This window comes from Tamandua tetradactyla, chromosome 7 (assembly GCF_023851605.1).
Source record: "Tamandua tetradactyla isolate mTamTet1 chromosome 7, mTamTet1.pri, whole genome shotgun sequence".
In the NCBI taxonomy this organism is placed as follows: domain Eukaryota; kingdom Metazoa; phylum Chordata; class Mammalia; order Pilosa; family Myrmecophagidae; genus Tamandua; species Tamandua tetradactyla.
In genome coordinates this window covers 87,563,326-87,580,458 of record NC_135333.1, presented here as the reverse complement: position 1 = coordinate 87,580,458, position 17,133 = coordinate 87,563,326, and the positions used below count along the sequence as shown (strand labels likewise).

The window sequence follows — 17,133 nt, the reverse complement described above, 5'->3', positions numbered from 1 at the left end:
ACCTAGAGAACTGTGATAATACATTTGGGTTGTTTAAATCACTACGTGTGTGATAATTTGTTACAGCAGCAACAGAAAACTAATACAGACCCTCTCTATAAAAGTACCTCCAGAATGAATCTCCCTTTAGTTATCATAGAGTTGTTTTGTTCATGAACAATAGATGGTGCTAAGCATCCATGTTCTTAAAATTTTCAGCCAGATATTCCAATTTAAAATCATTAGGACCATATGATAACAGTTGAAACAGTTACTCACCAAAACTTCAGATTCAGAAAACCTTCATTAGAGTAGTGATGAACAGGAAGTTGGGGATTTGTTTTCTATATTTGAAAGTAAATACTCATTAAAAACCCAAAGAACAATGAGACAATTTCTGTTTGCTATACTGAACTGCACATATGCCTTAAAAACATTAAAATGTGGACCCCATCCCTTCTTCAAAAACACTGAACACCCTGAGGCCACAGTATATAAAAGCAAACTAGAAATTAGAAACTATAGGGGAAAGATGTTTCCAAAAGAAGTTATTTATTTTTTCATATGTGATGTGGTGCAACACTTAAGAAAAGGCAGTGAAAGATGGTTTTCACATATTTTATTGCAAATTATTCACTATTTGTTTCCTTATTAGTGAAAACTTTCAGTGAATATAACATTACTGATATTTAGCTTCTAGTGGGCAAGCTTTTATCTGTTCAACTATTTTTCAATAGTATAAAATATGGGTATATGCATATTTTCATGTTGGATTATTATGATTTTTAAAAGCAAGGCTTGTGCTATGATAATACTGTTTTGATCATAGGTCTATACTCAAATATCTTCAGTCTAATTTACATGTAAAATGTGTGGTTTACATCTTGGATTCAATGACTAGTGTTCTATCATGTTGCATTTCAAAATTCAAGCAAATGCATCCCAATAAGAGGGAAAGGTGGTACATTCTGAGGCATTCAGGATGAGATGTTGTTTGAAAACTTTTAGGAGTATTCAGTGATCTCCGTATCTATGCAACCACTCTTCTCAGCCCTTTAAACAGTAAATTAAATATACTCATTTTCTGAACAATTGCAAATATCCCTGAAGGATGAATATCCTTCAACTGCGAAGGAAAGTAGGCAATATTTATTTGCTCAGAAAAACCACAAATTCATGGGAACTGAGCATTGAATCCTCTGAAATTCTGACACCCTCTACTACAAACATAGATAATGAAGGAAATGTCAAGGGGACAACATGTAATGTCAAGGAGACATCTCATTTTCATTTAGGTAAATAACTTCTTAATCTCGTCTATGTACAATTCAAGAATTTATCTATCCGAATGCCTCCTCTATCACTCAACGGCTGCTCCCAGGAAGACTTTTGCTCCTAAGTAGGTGAAAGTAAGGAACCAAGGGAAAGACGTTACCCTCTCACAACGACCACTCCAAGCCCCTGTTTATTCCAAGTGCAGTTGTTTTTTACTTGAGCGCTTGAACTCATGAAATTAAAAAAAATGTTTAAAGAGACTAAGACATGTGATTGAAAAACAAGTTATCTGGGGCCACAAAATGAAAAAATATATTTTTACAAAATTAAAATTAAATTTTAAAATCTATTTAAGGAAGGAAGAAGCAAGAGCTATGATTTCCAACGAAGGAACTAAGGAAAGAGTTTTAACTTTCAGATGTGTCATGAAGCGTGAGAGCATTTTATTTGTAAATACAATGGAATGGGCAAAATGTTCCCATGACCAAACATTAGGAATTTATAGAATTGTTTGTATTATATTCATAGGAATGGGGTAGGGAATTGGGGGAAGGGAGCACGCTGCAGTAGGTCCATTGGCGATGCAGAGATAAAAGGGTGAGACTAGGAGAGGTTAAAAGAAATCAGTCTTGTTTAAAACTGGCTTGAATGACCACCAGAGGGACTCCAAAGTTCACTCATTGACACTGTACTTCAGAAAGAAATGTTTTATAAGATTCAGATGGTTATGAATACACCATGCTAAATAGTTAAAATACAGCTTGTACACAGCAATAGGCATTAGCCATTAATGCAGAGAAACCCAGTTGCTTAAAATTGAGAGCTTTCAAAGATCAGCCATGGGGGAAAAAGACCCTAATAATGAAAAAGAGAGATTTGTTAAATAGTTAAATGTAGCTTTCACTGCTAATGATTTAAGACACTGTCAGGCAGGCGCTGTTTTATTTCTCTAATTTTCCAGTGTCTCTGTTCTGCCAGAAGGTGTTGCTATAATATAGCTAGGCTGGGAGGACAAAGTAATGTGGAGTGAAATGTGTTAAGACTGGATAAAAATGTAAAAGTATATAGAATTCAGGCACAAAGATATCCATTATATGGGGAAAAGAGGGCTTTACTGTGGTATGTGTTCCCACTATAAATAGTACAGCAAAATGTAAACATGAAATATTTCCACACTGATATTTGCAGCCGTATAAACAGGAGCTCTACTTTTCTTTTCATTAACCCTCATTTTTTAATAAAGGGACTTCTGTAAGGTAAAATTTGGGCAAAAACAGCAATGATCTGTAACTTTTTAATAACAGGGCATACTATACATGGAATAAAAGTTGGAATTTAAAACCAGCAGATTTTTTTTCTTACAAACACCGTTTTGTTTTACTGTATAAAGTCCCATATGTTATATGTTATAGAATAAAGCATAACGGTACATCAAGGAAGATAACAAAGGATTAAAGAAATTAGAATACAGTCTTCTTTTTAAAAAAATTAGGATTTCTTCCAATTTTGGTAAACAAAATTCAAATTGAATGTTTTTTTTGAATAGCCCACTCAGTCAATCTTCTTAAACTGATTGCTAAAAAAAAGTCTTTTAACTAAGTTAAAACTGTCTTTTTACATTTTTAACTTTTAACTAAGTATTTTTAACTCAGATTTAGTCCACAATACATTATTTTTACTTTCAAAATTCAAACCAGGGCAACTAACTTTTTTTATGAAGATGTTGATATTACGGAGGCAAAATATATCAAGCAATTAAAATATGGAACTGCTAGAGTTTACCCCTAGTTAATTTAACAAAGGTGAACAAACAAAAATAGATTAAAACACACTGATAATCCAATATCCTTTTAGTTACTAGGGATCAACTTTCCTCTTTTCCTTTTTTTTCAAAAACCAAATTGATAAAAACTGACAGATGGAATTTGTGAATGACCTTCCCACCTTGTTTTGCCCAGCTTCCACTTTACTTCTGTTGAAGTTTTACCCAAGTGTAATTTTATCCAGAAAGTGTTCTCTGAATCCTAGGGCTAGGCACTGACTCCTCCTTTGTGTTACACAACCCCGCTTCCACCACTGCACTTCTTGTTCTATCTGTAGGGCCATTTGTTATTTGTCTTTGTACTGCTAGTGCTTAGCACACTGCATGCAGGATAGGTGATGAATAAATGTTTGTAGGACTGAGATAAAATGAAATTAATTAAGACTAGTAATTTTTTTAATGAGTCGATGAGTTCTCTTGCAATCAGTTTTGGTTTTCCTTCAATTCCCAATCACAACTCCTGTAGCGCATTGTGGAAAATTGAGGGACACTGCTCCTTAAAACAAAGCAAAACAAAACCTGCAGGTATAGTCCTAATTGAGAAGGACTGTAACAAGATGCATTTGAAGACTGTGTCTTGACTATTGTGTCATTTGACTTGATCACATGACTGCAGAAGGGGTAGGAAGGATGATGCCTGTGGTTGAGAATCTCCTTTCTGATTTATTCTTTAAGAAATAATGCAAGGGGTGCAAGTGTAAGGATTAATGACCCAGATTTTCACATTTTGAGAGTATTATGGAAGAACAACTTTGGAAGATTGTAAAATATATTCTGAGAATGAATTTGTTTGATTTTACTTAGGTAAGTTAGTGGCAAGAAATACAGGAAGGAATTCATAATGTGAACCAGTTCAAGAATATTAGGCAAAAAATGTATATAAAAAGTATCAGAACAATTTTTGGTTATAGAGTTAAAAGCAGGAATTATGAGACATCAGCACATTTTTCTTCAAATGAAAGTTGTAATTTATTATCTTAAATGTTTTGAATTCTCCATCTTTTTATTTGTTTTAAGGTACATTATTGTCCCCCTCTGTCACAGCTATATTTGAGCACCCTTGTTTCTGTCATCACTTCTGATGTATGTGGAAAGATTCTTGATTAATGCAGAGAATGTTCTAACTCAATTGATGAGTTTAAACTCAACAACTTTTTTTTTAGGTGCATTGTCCAGGAATTATTATTTTTTTTTAGTTGCATGATCCAGGAATCGAATCCAGGTCTCCTGCATGAAAGGTGAGCATTCTACCACTGAAGCTCCTGCGCACCCCAAAAGGAAGTTTTTTGTTGTTGGGTTTTTTTTGGCATATACAGTCTCTGGGAATTGAATCCATGTCTCCGGCCTGACAGGTGAGAATTCTAACACTGAGCTACCCCTGTAGGACTTCCAAAGCATTTAAAAAGGAATATTTGTTTCTATTTCTTAAGTAACGATTTTCTGTTTTATATGAAGGAGGTAGAGGCTGTTGCATATTTTCATGGCAGATTCTATTGATCTGAAAACAAACGCAATAGATTTGGTTCAGAAAGGAGAACTTGCATAGTTAGGTTATTTCCTAACAATGTCTAGGTCCTTAGGTGGTGAACCAGTAGCCTGAATGAGCAGCCAGCAGTATTTCCCTTCAAGTGGGGACTCGTTTCCTTTACTAAGCAGCAGCCAATGGAGCTGCTTTTCCATCTATGAGAGATAAAAATAAATTACTTATCTATGCAATTCGTAGTGAAATGGAGTTTTACACCTTGCATCTTTATTTATTCAAGAGAGAACTGTTTTCAGTAAGTAAGATGTAAAGTTATACAGTGGAATGCTATATATACTATTAGATTAAGTAAAAAAACAGTCAAATCTGCACTTCACATTATGTTAGGTAGGTATGGTCTATCCATTCAACAAATATATATTGAATGCTTACTGGGCTAGTTAGGGTTCTCCAGAGAAGCAGAACCAACAGGATGTATGTATATATGTGTGTGTGTGTGTGTGTGTGTGTGTGTGTCTGTGTGTGTGTGTGTGTGCGCATGCGTGTGCGTGTGTTAGATTAATTTAGGGATTTGGCTCACACAACTGGGCCTAGCAAGTCCAGAATTTGTAGGGCCAGTCAGCAGACTGGAAATTCCACCAAGAGCTGATGTTGCAGTGTTGAGGCAGAATTTCTTTTTCCTCTGGAAATCTCAGTTCTTTGCTCTTAAGACCTTCAAATGATTGGATGGGGGCTTACCCACATTATCTAGAGGAGTCTTCTTTTCTTTAAGTCAACCAATTGTAAACACCAATGGCATCTAAAAAATGCCTCCACAGTAACATCTAGGCTAGTGTTTGATCAAACAACTGAACACCATGGCCCAGCTAATTTGACACATAAAATTAGCAATCAGGGTGGGCCACGGTGGCTCAGCAGGCAGAGTTTTCGCCTGCCATGCTGGAGACCTGGGTTCAATTCCCAGTGCCTGCCCATGCAAAAAACAAAATAGCCATCACACTTACTGTGTGCCAGGTGCTGTTCCAGGCCTTTGAGATACATGAATAGACCGGACAAATTCCTTGCCTTTATGGGGCTTATATTCTAGCAAGGTAGTTAGGGGACAGGAGTTGCTGTGGGTGGAGCTGAGTGAGCAAACAACAGAGAAGGAGGAAGTGGAGTCAAAGGAAGGAGTCAAGGGCCAGATCATGTGGGCCTCAGATGCCAGTCTAAGGACTGTGCTTTAGTTCTGATTGAAATGGCAGCTGATCTGGTTTACTCTATAAAGGGTTTGCTCTGGTTGCTGTACTGAGCAAAGACCTGGGAAGTCCTCATAGAAGACTATTTAATAGTCCAGGTAAGAGATAATGGTGACTTGGACCACAATAGAGCCATGGAGATGGTGCGAAATGTTTGGATTTTTATATATTTTGTAAGTAGATCCAGTAGGATTTCCTACCAGATTAGTTAAGGCCTATGAGAGAGAGTTAAGGATAACTCTGAAGTTTTCATCTTGATCAACTAAAAAATGGAATTGCCATCAACTGAGTTAGGGAAGGATGTGAGTGGAACAGCATTTAGGAGAAAGACTTGTTCCTTTCGAGAGTTCTGTTTTGGGCTTGCTCACTTTGAGATATCTATTAAACGGCAGGTAGCGCTATCGAGTAAGTCATGCAAGTCTAGATTTCCGATGAGAGGTCTGGGCTATAGCAATATACATTTGTGAGCGACCAGGATGTAGCATTTAAAACTATGAAGTGGCATGAAATCATCAAGAAAGTTATGGTAAATGAAGAAGAGAAAGGAACAAGGACTGCGTCCTGAGGTACTCAGACACTAAGAAGTTAAGGGGAGAGGACAAATCAACAAAAGAGACTGAGGAGAAGAGATCAGTGAGGTAGAAATATAACCAAGAGAAAGTGTTGTCCTGGAAGCCAAGAGAACTCTTTGCCAGTTCTCTGCATGTTGTCTCAGCTCAGGGGAGCCTTCTTTGATTACTCTCAAACAGCTCCTACGTTTCCAAAAGGACTCATTCATTCTCTAGGTATTTCTGTTTTTTACTATTTTCTTAGAACTTTTATATATTTGAAATAATTTTAGATACTTTTTTTGTTTGTTTATACATCAGTTGTCTGTCTTCCACTGCTGAAATATAGGCTCCATATCAGAGGACAGGCACCTTGTGTTTCTTGTTCATCATATTTTCCTTGGAGCCTAGAACAGTTCCTTACACAGGCTATAACCTCAATAGATTTCTTCTGGATGAATGATTGAATGTCATTCATATCCTAAGAGGAGATAAAATTCCAAAATGAAATCCCAATTTAAAGAGAATACTAACAAATTGTTACCATTTCAAGTTCCATTATTTAACTCCATGCAGCAACAATGAAGGCCCAAGTCAGTGAAAGCTCTCTGAGACAATTTCCTAACATTTCTCTTCTGTGATTTCCCTCCAGGAGAAGACTTTTATTTGATGTGCTTAACTGTATTAATTCATCACTGTGACAAACACGAGAGAGTTGCAGCAAATTGCATATCTCAAGAAACATTCAGTAAATAGTAAGTAAAGAAAAGAGACCTGTCTCTTATTTTAACAGTTAACCTCTCCCTTCCTATTGCAGGTTAATGCCCTTTTCTTTCTTTTATTGACTATGCTGAGGAAATGCCATGATGCAAGAGAATGCCTAAAAAGAAAGGTAAACTCAGGGTCTGGGGCAAGTCCAGTGGGCCGTTCCCCTCCCTTCTCAAACGGATTTCAGAGATCATCATTGGACCTCCTTGGTTTTTACCAAGGGTTCATGTGGCTCTGTGTGGCATCCACCAGCTCATGTGAACTGTACTCTCCAGAATGGGAGAATTATATGCTGCAGTCTTTAGCTTTTGGTGCCAGTGACCTGGTTATTTTCCAGTGAGGTTAGGGGCTCCATACACCAGAATTTGTCACAAAAAATTAGCACACAGCTTCTGCTAATGTGTAGATAGGCAGGCAAGGTGAGAACTGACCTGGTATGTTTAATAATAGATGACTATACAGTGATAAAGTCAATCTATGGAAGGACTGTAAGCTGTTTTTTTTTTCCCTCCCAACAATTCTTTACTTCTTGTATTAATTGATGTTATGTGACTCGTGATTTTTTTTTAAACAGAGAACAAAAATTCTCTTATTCCAAAAACCCTTAAGCTAGCATGCCTGCCTGCCTGCCTGTCTTTGCCCTCCTCTGTCCTTTTCTCCTTCCTCTTTCTCTCCCACTCTCTCTCCCTCTTTCTCTGTCCAGCTCCCTCCCTCCCTTTTCCCTACTCTTCCTTCCCTCCTTCTTTCTTTATTTTTTCCTTCCTTCTCTTTCTGTCTCAAATGCTGTTTTTCATATAATGAGGCCTTTCAAGGAGACTATGGTCCATTTTATTAGAACTTGCCAAGAAAAAAAAAAATAAAAGCAGAATAAATCTAAAGTAAAGGAAACTTCATCTTTCCTACCATTTTTGTTAGAAAGAGTTTTCCATCATCTCTTTGCTTCCAGGCGTGAGCCTTCTGAGCCCTGCATGCAGCTGTGGAGATAAGATCTATGAGTTCTGCTGCAGAGTTGACTCTGCCCAGGATGATGGCCTGTCAAGTAGCCATGTGAGCAAAACTTGATCGTGTGCCTTTTCTTTCCTACAACAGGGCATCAGTCTAAAAAGGTGGACATTCTTATGGAATTCTCCTAATTTGCCAAGAAGATATTTGGAATCCAAGGAAGGCCATTCAGATTTGAAACAAGGAAAATCAAGTTCATTTTCTTGAACTGTAAGATGTAACTGCCTCATCATTCATCATCCATATTTCTATCCTTTGAAAATCTTCTATCAGACCCTAGCTCGGACTGTAGCCATTTACCTGCCTGCCTCACCAGACTATGAGTTCTTAAAGGCTAACATATCTCAGTTATTTCTGAATTCCCAGGGCAAGCAAAGCATGAATCACATAATAGGTGCTCAGCAAATATTTAAACAATGAAAGAATAAATGAATCAATGAATGAGTTATATTAGAATATACTTCTGATTGAATTCTGGATGAAATTTTATGCTTTTGTAGTGCACACCACAGCAGAATGCCCCAGAACTGCATACCCTCATTGCTCTCTCAGTGTACTGACCTGGAAAACTCTGTACTGCCTTTTAGCAGGAGGAGGTATGTGATTGGTATAAGCTATACACCAATTCACATCAAATAGGCTTGCAAGAAACTTAAATGCATGAGCATCACCAAACAGTGACAAATTCCAGAAACAAAATTACAAGTATATTTACGTGGAATGTTACCATTCTCAAACTGTTTCCACTCACAAAGAAAAATATTTATGTTCTAGGTGTAGATCAATATGATTGCCATCTTCTTGTATAAATATTGAGCTTCAGATCTCTTCTTCTTCATTTTAAAGCAGGAAAAGTAAAGTTAAAACTATTCGTAAAATTCTTCCTGGAGTTGTAGTTGATGCCGGGAACACCGGGTTTCTTGTGATGTCAACAAACTAATAGAACACAGGAAAGGTATGATTCAGTAGAGTTTACCACATCACCATTTCTACTGCATCCTCCAGGTTGGAGAAGAATTACTACTTGGACACAGTATGGAATCATGGCATGTGGGAAGAAACTGATGGATGAGTGGCATTAAGAATGGATGTTCTTTCCCCTTTCATCAAGAAGCAGTGTTTGGCTCCAGAATTTGTATTTTGAAGGAGGAGAGGCTAAAAACAATCTAGCACTAATTTACAACAAACTCACAGAGCACACACCATCTGCTCATAAACTGGCCCATGCTTGGTTTGTTGCCTGGCTTTGGCAACAGAGGGCTTGATCTTACTTGGATCTGTTCTCACTATTAGGTCACCCACATTCAAAGGATGTGGGGACAGATACATTGTTGGCCATATAAGGATTAAAAGTAATGAGGCTAAATTTTTAAAAGAAAATGTAGTGTAAACTGTTACTTCCTCACTGCTTTTGATAGAAGGCTTTGTTTATTTGTCAACCCTCTCCAAACAAAACAAAAAGCAAGCCGATGAGGATGAGGATGGAAGTCTTGTACAAACAGTACAACTTTTCTTGAACTTCAGTAGGGTAAAAGCAACTAGTCCTGCGTGCCAAAGTTGGTACTTATGCCTCTTTCATACAAGTTAGAGAACAGCCGAATTTATGCAATGAAGATTACAAAATTAATTGAAGGCTGATGAATCAGACAATCTGGCTAATGCATAGGGCAGCCTGGGGACTAGCTTGATATCACATGATTAAAAGTTAAAAATCAACCACTAATTTCCTTTTACTCACCCACTTTCTTCAGTTTTACCTTGAACTGACAGCTATTAAGTTCATCCTTACCTTCACCTGTGAACAAATCACTAGATAGGGAAACAGTGTTCAAATACATATGCTTATCCAATCTGGATGCAATACAAATTTTATATCTTTAAGAAAAGCTTTGATCATGATGGTAGTTTTTTTTTTTTTTAAGATCTTAACATCCTCCAGGACAGAGTAGCAAAACACTCTAGTGTATATAGATTTTTTAATAGGATTATTTAAATAGGCAAAATGATCAAAAGAAGGGAAATTAATACAATTTTATTTTAATGTTTAGCCACATTTATCCATGTAACTGAATCAGTCTTTCATATTCTTTTGCCTGAGAGTAGGACAGGCTTTCCCTGTAGAACAGTTTCCCTTGAGTGAGTTAACGAAGTGAACTAAACACTTCAACATTCCTCAAGTCTCTCCTGTTGAAAAACAGTTTCATAGACCTTGGCAATGGCATTCATAGTAAAGAATAGTTGAGTTCTGATTGTCCTTGTGAGTGGAGATGCTGATTATTAAAATTAGAATTTAATTTTTTCACTCAGGAATCTTAATCAGGGAGAGTAGAGATTGGAGTTTAGAATCATGGCCCAAAGTACCTACCACAGAGAAAAATTTCTTTCACATCTTAAATTTATTTAATTCTTCTTACATGAAGCTACATCATATACCTGTTGGCAGTTCAATGTCTTTAATATGACAACTGGATTTCCTTAGTCTTATGGAAAGAGCTATGCAAATACAGCTCAAGTCTATTCTTCCAACCAGGTAGCTCCTCTTAAGTCCAAAACCTGAGATAAGAACTTGGATAGAGGTATGTTTTTTGTTTGCTAAAACTGACAGGATTCAATATACCAGAAATGAGTTGGCTTTTACAACGGGAATTTATCAGCTTACAAATTTACAGTTCTAAGGCTCTGGAAACATCCCTGTTAAGGCATCAACAGGATGATACCTTCTCTGAAGACTGGTTACCAGCAAGCTTGGGCTTCTCTGTCAGATAGCGAGGCACATGGCAACGTCTGCTGGTCCTTCTTTCCCAGGTTTCATTGCTTCAGCTTCTGGTTTCTCTACCTGTGGCCTTTTTCACTAAACTTCTCCAGGGCTATTTATGTGAGCTTCTCTTAAATTAATCTCTAAATGTTTGATGCTCTTATAAAGTACTCCAGTAAGAGGATTAAGACCCATCTTGAATGATGTGGGTCACATCTCAGTTGAAATAACCGAATCAAAATTTCCCACCTACAACAGATCTACACCCACAAGAATGGATTAAAAGAAGATAATCCTTTCTGGGGTACATACAGCCTCCAAACTACCACAAGGTAATTTATTTGGAAAGTCAAAGAGTTGGAGAGTGAGAAAGGGAAAGAAGAAAAGCCACTACTGAGCAGCTTACCATTGTGGACAACTGGGGCTCAACTCTCTCAGAATTGCTGCCCTGATGGACAGGAGACTGGGACACCTTCTCTTGTTTGTTGAGGGTTTTCGCCAGCTGCACTTCTGGTTCTGCCTGTCCTGAAGATTGATCAAGCTCTTGAGGATTTGGGAAAGAACGTGAGATGGAAAAGTTGAGAGATATGGTGGGTACCCGGACTGGGATGCTGTTAGCTTCCCCAGGAACTGTCCTTCATCATTGTGAGTGAAATTAGAGATGAGTTGAGGGAATATGCTGCAAAACACTAAACACAAATACCTCATTCTCCTATGTTGATGTTTCAAGCCATATCTGAATAAATTTTGTTCATTTTAGTATATTTTTCTCTATGACAATTCTAGTAAAATTGATGCTCCAGGAAGCATGTTTATTTCATGGTGTTGAATAGTTCTGACATACTCATTTAGCAAGGCAGAAATAAGTGCTAATTTGAAAAGTATAGTGGGAGATTTGCTACTTGTCTAGGAGTTCTCCAGGACTGATGACCACTGGAAGTACTCAATGTTGCCTGAAGAAGAACAAGTAGCATCAAACATTTTTCATCTTTGCACCTAAACCTTTCCTTAGCTACTCCAGATTAAATCAACTCTCCTTTTAGCTCCTACTGTACAACTTGGAGGCTTATATTTTCTTTTATGTGGTTATCAATGAGAACCCCTAGATTACAGAGCTAAGAAGAAGAGCTAAAATTCAAATCTAGTTTTGAACTCAGTGCATGTTCTGTCAACCACAGTTACCAAAGAGAAGCAAACATTGGCTGGTAAATGGAAAACATGTTCATATGAAGGCTTGTGTGATCAACTGGCATGTCACAATACTACAATTTAATCACACTGTAGGGAACTATTTCAAGAATGAAGAACTCACAAAATGAGTCCTCTTAAGGGAAGAGGCAAAAATTTGTTGGGTAGTTACAACAAATTTGGTCTTGTCTTTTTATATACATTATCTCATTTAATCTTCACCAAAACTCTGAGCAATATATTGTATTTCCCCCAAATTACAGAAGAAAGTGAGATCACTTGTCCCAAGTGACAAAGCTAGTATGTGGGCAACAGGAATCTTACATTTATTGTGGTATTCTTCTTTAACCAACTGTAAATAAATTAGTATGTATCTCTAAATGATAAGTTCTCTTAAAGAAATTTATCACAATATCATGATCAACTCAAAAATAATTTGGAGCTACTTAATGATTGTTTTTTTTAACATTGTCAGTGTTAAAATTTCTCTAATTGTTTCATAGTTTTTACAGCTAGTTTGTTTGAGTCAGGATCCAGTTAGGTATACATGCTACATTTGGAAGATGCGTTGCTTATTTCTCTTTCAATTCGTAAATTCTACCTTTTTGTCCCCACCCCTCCCCTTGCAATTCATTAGTTGAAGAAAAAGTCATTTATTTGTTATGCATCTCTATTCTTTACTAGCCATGAAGCTCACAAAAAAATTGGGGGCTCAATTTTAGTAATTGCTACTCATTAGCACACAACATAAATAAATGTTTTCTAAATTACTATCTGTTAACATCTTTCTATTCTGTTTTTATTGTTCCTTCATTAAGTTACTTTTTTACATATATTGTTCTAGTTTTCTAGCTGCTGGAATGCAATATACCAGGAATGGAATGGCTTTTTAGAAGGGGAATTTAATAAGTTGCAAGTTTACAGTTCTAAGGCCAAGAAAATGTCCCATTTAAAACAAGTCTATAGAAATATCCAACCAAAGGCATCCAGGGAAAGCTACCTGGGTTCAAGAAGGCCGATGAAGTTCAGGGTTTCTCTCTCAAGTGGAAGGGCACGTGGTGAACACAGTCAGGGTTTCTCTCTCATCTGGAAGGGCACATGTTGAAAATGGCGTCATCTGCTAGCTTCTTCTCCTGGCTTCCTGTTTCATGAAGTTCCCTGGGAGGCATTTTCCTTCTTCATCTCCAGAGGTCGCTGACTCGTGGCTATGTCCTTCTGCTTTGCTGTCTCTGAATCTCCTTCATTCTCCAAAATGTTTCCTCTTTTATAGGACTCCAGAAACTAATCAAGACCCACCCAAATGGGTGGAGACATGTCTTTGTCACCTAATTCAGCTTAACAACCACTCCTGATTGGGTTATATCTCCAGGGAGATGATCTAATTACAGATTCAAACATAACGGTATTGAATATAGATTATTCTGCCTTTACAAAATGGGATTTTGATTAAAATATGGCTCTTCTAGAGGACATACATCCTTGCAAACCAGCACACATATATGTATATATATATTTTAGCCTTCTTTGTTGCATGTATTCTTGTGAGTCACTTCAATTATTTTTTTGCATGTGCAAGGATATTCATACAGACATACATATAGGGAAACAAACTTGTGTATGCTTGGTTCTAAAACTTAAGTTTCTCTATGCTGCTTGTTGTCTACCTCTGGACTTTATTTTCCCTCCCACCTCATTTATTAAGCAGGTATACTAAAAATAGTAACTCTTCTCTCAAATCAGCATTTGAGGAAAGGAGATGATGTATGAGACTGATACACATAGATAAATAATAAATGCTTGTTGAATGAGTGAACGAACCCACAATTAAATAGGAATACTTCATGAACTGTAAAAATGCTATGTAAATGTTGTTAAAATTATAAATGATTAAACAAAGCAGTCTACAAAGAGAAAAAAAAAATCCTTCTCAGGCTAAGAGTCTTATTCTTCACTTGTAAAGCTAAATTTACTAAGGAAGCATAGTTTTCAACACATAGGGTTCTTCCCTATTTTATTTTCTCTCCCTGCCTACTAATATCCAGGAGAGGATGAATAGAAAAAGGAGATGAAAAGTTGGCTTACCTTGCTGTTTTGTTTGAGGATCTGAAAGGAAGTTTCATCATAGGAAAGGAATACATTGATTGAGATGTCTGTTGCTGCTATCTTTGAATTTTAAGTATCTTTTTTTTTTCTCTTGTTCACTCTAGAACACAAATTCCAGAAAGCAGTAGTTCTTCTTTTTCTTTTTTTTTTTTTACTGCTTTATTCCTTTTTCTAGGATAGAGCCCGGTGAATAGGTGCTCAGTCAATATTTGTTGAAGGAATCCTACATATCACTGATACGTTGGCTCTAGTAAGATTTGGTTCATTAATATCATATGTAGGCTTGTCACCAGGACTGCCAATCTCACTTCCCCTTCTAAGAGAATTTGTCTCACCCACAGTTCCTTCTGCTACAATTTCTTGAGCTTTTTCTTAAGCAGGGTTGGTCATGATTCTCTTCATGTTCCACCAAAATAGACAATGGATGGATGCCTGAACAAAACTCCATCTAAAGAAGACTGATGATGGGCAAGACAATGAAGGGCCAAGAGAAGATTAAAACCATGAGTAAACCAAAGTTATGTACATGCAGAAACTATTAAAAACAGAAGATGTGGTAAAAAAGAAAAGGCATTTGGTGAAAATCTGACTGGTAATAACAAGAACAAAGGAAACAAAGACTGAGAAGGATTTAGCGACTTCTGGTTAGGCTGTGATAAACTTCTGTGCCTTAGGAGGTGTTTTAGTTTAGGTTTCCTGGTAACAGACTCTGAGATGGATATTTGTGTGCAGGAAATCTGCTGTAAAGGAAAAAAAGGAAGCGGAATTAGGCAGGAGAGGCTAAATTCTGATGCAGTTCCAACAAAGGCCTCAGCTGGTCCCATGGGAGCTCTGGAGCTGGGATGGTCCATCAGAATTATGTCTAATTGAGACAAGAAGCAGGACCTTCATCCCCTCAGCTAGATCAGTCCTTAGATTGGGTTGTCTCCTAGGAGAGTGCATAATCTTGGGCAAAGGTGGCTCCCTTTGGCCAAAGGCGATTCCTGAAGAAAGACCCATGTATCAGCCATCAGCAGCCAATACTCACAGCAGATGGGGGCAGGTGGGATGAGAACCTCTGTCTTCAAAGGGGAGTCTAGGCAGCAAACCCTATCATTGACAACACAAATTAACAAAATAGCTTGATTTCTTGAGCTGCATTAGATCCTTCTTGTTTTTAAACCATTCATTCATCTCTGTGAATCACAGATGCATGACTGTTCTTGGGTCCTCCGAAGTTTCCTGACATTCATTGCATGCATATCTATACAATAGCTTCTCCTCCCAGTTCTTGAGGTAGCCGGCGTACCTAACTTGTGAGAAGATATTCCATTCTATCTAGCATGAAGCAGAAGGACTAATGCCAAAAAAAGGCAATTAATATTATCAGCTTTAATGTTAATAGAACCACTAAAGTTAAGTCAATATTGAACCTTCTTATTTGTGAATGAATTCACTGGTATCTATGATTCCTGGACCCACATAATGGATATAGATTCTTTTTTAATGAGAATGTCAGTGTATGAAATAGCCACAAGGGCAAGATTTTGATTAATTTATATGGAGTAAAAGAGATACTCTGAGAAAGTTGCCAAGTCCCTAGAGATACACAGACTGAAGTTACAAAGTCATTTTGCGAGAATTCTAACAGCTGGCCTATTTGCATAAGAATGATCTTTGGAGTTAGTATGGCCCAGATATTACTCAGAAGTCTGCCACTTTGTTACTTTTGGCAAACCCATAAACCACTCTGTATATCCATTCTTCTTTACTGAAATTGAGATGGCAATACTTTATTCAAAGGGTTGAGAACCAAATGAAATCATATATGTCTCCTATAATAGTGCCCAGAATATGGTAGCTAGTCGGTACATGGTAACCATTCTTTCATGTTTATTATGGCCAGTCTTATTGTCTACATGGAATCCTGATCAGCCTTACCTAGCGGTAGAATGTAATTAGCACTTGTAGGGTGAATTATATACCCCAATTCAGGTATGTTCTTAATATTAATCTGCATTCGTGTAGGTGTGAACCCGTTGTAAGTAGGATCTCTTGAAGATGCTATTTTAGTTAAGCTGTGGCTCAATGAATGAGGTTGCCTCTTACTCCAGTTTACCAGAGTCCCTTATACGTTGCGAGAAAGTCGCCGGGAGAAGCCGGAAGCAGGAAGTCAGGGAACCGGAAGAGAAAGGAGAGGCTATCGTCCGGATGAAAAAGCTGAAGTACCGAAGAATCGTGGCGGTTAGCACTGGAGTGTTACAGACTTTGGGGAGGAAGCTTCGCCCTGCTGACACCTTGATTTTGGACTTCTCTGAGCCTCAAAATTGTGAGCCAAAAAAAATGCTTACTCTTTATGCTAAACCAGTTTGTGTTATTTGTGATAACTGCTTTGGGAAACTAAAGACAGTACCCAAAGATTTGATGGCTCCTTATTCCTTTGCCAGAGCCAGAGCCTCCCTAACCCCATGCGTTTCTTTGCCTGGTGCAGTTTCTTACAAGTGAATCAGAATGCTTGGCGATGGCCCAGCTGTCAGGGGGATTCGGATTAATTTAGTATTACTGTGGCATGTGGTAGGACTCAATATATGTTGGGCCTCATTTCCCTCCATTGGTTCAGGTATCTCTTGAAGTCTTCAAAATCCCAAGAAGATTTCAAGGAATTTTCAAGATTCCTTGAAACCTGACTGAATTCACAGGATGTTCCTGAAAACACTATAGTGATGATTGATGGAAATTCTATAAAGTGTTATTTTCTATTTTTTCTGCTGGGCCCTAAATTATTATAGTCCCATAGTCTGAGCTGGAGCCCAAGGACTGGGAACTTCTGTCATGAGTTCAGCTCCAGGGAATAATATTTCTGGGTCTAGGCCAGTCTGTTACAGAAACTGTAAAAGCTCCAACAGAATGTGGTGGCAAACGCTAGGATTCTGGGGGGCCATTCCAAGTGCCTGCATTCAAATCTATAGTGTCCAAGCACACACACACACAAA

At 37.6% G+C, this 17,133-nt stretch overlaps 2 protein-coding genes across 4 annotated transcripts in view; both read left to right on the top strand.

The window, feature by feature from the left end:
• BCAT1 (branched chain amino acid transaminase 1) overlaps positions 1-17,133 on the top strand; it is a 168,394-nt gene that overhangs the window by 117,117 nt on the left and 34,144 nt on the right. The gene's annotated exons all lie outside the window — the stretch shown is intronic.
• Positions 16,315-17,133, top strand: part of SOX5 (SRY-box transcription factor 5) — a 1,211,684-nt gene continuing 1,210,865 nt past the window's right edge. For all 3 annotated transcript variants that reach the window (XM_077170300.1, XM_077170296.1, XM_077170299.1), the window contains exon 1: positions 16,315-16,469. The gene's annotated coding sequence lies outside the window, so the exon portion shown is untranslated. The remainder of the gene's footprint in view (positions 16,470-17,133) is intronic.